The sequence below is a fragment of the Arachis ipaensis genome, chromosome B09 (genome assembly GCF_000816755.2).
Source record: "Arachis ipaensis cultivar K30076 chromosome B09, Araip1.1, whole genome shotgun sequence".
In the NCBI taxonomy this organism is placed as follows: Eukaryota; Viridiplantae; Streptophyta; class Magnoliopsida; order Fabales; family Fabaceae; genus Arachis; species Arachis ipaensis.
In genome coordinates, this window is record NC_029793.2 from 71,691,303 (window position 1) to 71,693,267 (window position 1,965).

The window sequence follows — 1,965 nt, forward strand, 5'->3', positions numbered from 1 at the left end:
TTTGATTTATGATTTAATAGCCCCACCTTTGTTGCAATAGTTAGTGTCGCAGTTGTCATCATCCTCGCAACAACTCTCGCAGTAAGCCAGTAACCTTCGTTGCTCTTCCTTCCTTCAATTATTCTGTGATTGTTGTGATATTTCTATGAATTATTATTATTTAGGATTTAGGATTTTATTTTTAATTGGAATTTTTGAAATAGTAAGCAAATTTCTCTCATGATTGAAATAATAAAATAAGAGAATGTGTTATTTTTTGATTTAATAGCCCCACCTTTGTTGCAATAGTTAGTGTCGCAGTTGTCATCATCCTCGCAACAACTCTCGCAGTAAGCCAGTAACCTTCGTTGCTCTTCCTTCCTTCAATTATTCTGTGATTGTTGTGATTTCTGTGATTTCTATGAATCTGTGATTTCTTCTGATTTTCTGTGATTGTGTTAATTTCTGTGAATTTGTGATTTCTTCTGATTTGTTATGATTGTTGTGATTTCTATAATTTATGTGATGTCTTTTGATTTTCTATGATTGTAGTGATTTATGTGATTTCTGGGATTTACCTTGAAGCATTTTTGTGATTCTGCTAAATATGTGTCTCTCTGAAGGATATGTTCATGTAGGCACCGTTTGGTTGATGTCTGTGTATGCCAAAGACAGAGACACGGTGGAACGTGTTCTTTGTTTGGCATGTGAGACACAAACTAAGAGAGACACTGTGACACAGAGATACCCACAAAAAATATGTATTTTGTGTCTTTCCAATTAGCTGAGACACTAATTTTTAAGTTGAGACACTGATAATTTTTACCATTTTATCCCTTCAACCTAATTTTTTTCTTCAACCATTCTTCATTTCCCCTCTCATCCTCCATACTCTCTGCTCATTGTTGTTGCCTAATTTGGGCTTCAATGGCGTTGCTTCCATCCTCTCTTTGGTGGTGTTGTTTGTCTTCTGTCTTCTCCTTGCAGGTAGCGTCACAGCAAACAACGATTGTCGTAACGACGAAGACGCTCTCCCCATTCACATTTTGTTCTTCTTCTCTTTGGCAGCGAGAGCAACTGTAGATCTATAGTGGAAGCAACCACAAATCTCGTTACAGAAATGATATTTTCTAGTCGGTCCTGTCCTTCTTCCATTTTTTCTTATTTTCATCTTCTTTTCATTCTTCTCCATTTTTTCTTTTTTCTTTTTCATTTACTCTGTTGCCTTGTTCCGCCTCAGATTTAATTTGTATTTGTTTTAAATTTTTTTTTGGATTAAGCTTTATTGGTGTTCTTTGCCATAGATGAAGTGATAACTTATTCTGTATTTAGATTGATGGAGATTTATGTTTGTTATGCTAATTTTTAGTAATTTTGGGTAAATTTTTTATGCTTATGAGGTTGATTTTATTTTGGATGAAGAATTACAAAAAATTAAGAAAAAATCTGTGTTGGTCTTGAAGATGTGATGCCATGGTAAATTGTGATGATTTTGAAAGAGTATGAAAAATGAAAAGATAGAAGTGGTGATGGTGATACTGAAATGAATAAGGTAAAATTGACTTTTTAATAAAATTGTGAGTTGTGTGTTCTGTTCATGTCTTAATTATCAAACAGAATACAAAATTAATATCTTCTTATGTCTATGTACTCTTGTGTATTTGTGTCTATGTCTTCATCATTTTAAGACATAAACCAAACACAGCCGTAAGTAAACTATATACAATACACTATTTTTTCATATTATTGTTGATTTATTATACGATTTTGATTTTAACTTTTAATTGTTCTTATCGATATAGGAATAGGATTCAAACAAATTTGCCTTTGATGAATTATATATGAAGTATATATACATATGAATTCTTGTTGTTAAATGCCTATAGATTATAGTTGTGGAGATTTGGTTTGGTGCTCTTCTTATGCACACATTTTCTATATTCCTACAGCCAGACCGGGATTTCAAAAGTCTGAGAGTACTAGTTT

The 1,965-nt window shown here is 32.7% G+C and overlaps 1 long non-coding RNA gene across 1 annotated transcript in view; it reads left to right on the forward strand.

The window, feature by feature from the left end:
* LOC107618462 overlaps window positions 1–1,965 on the forward strand; it is a 15,391-nt gene that overhangs the window by 9,270 nt on the left and 4,156 nt on the right. The window contains exons 2-3 of the long non-coding RNA XR_001615242.2: window positions 41–45; window positions 1,501–1,502. This is a non-coding gene — a long non-coding RNA (uncharacterized LOC107618462). The remainder of the gene's footprint in view (window positions 1–40; window positions 46–1,500; window positions 1,503–1,965) is intronic.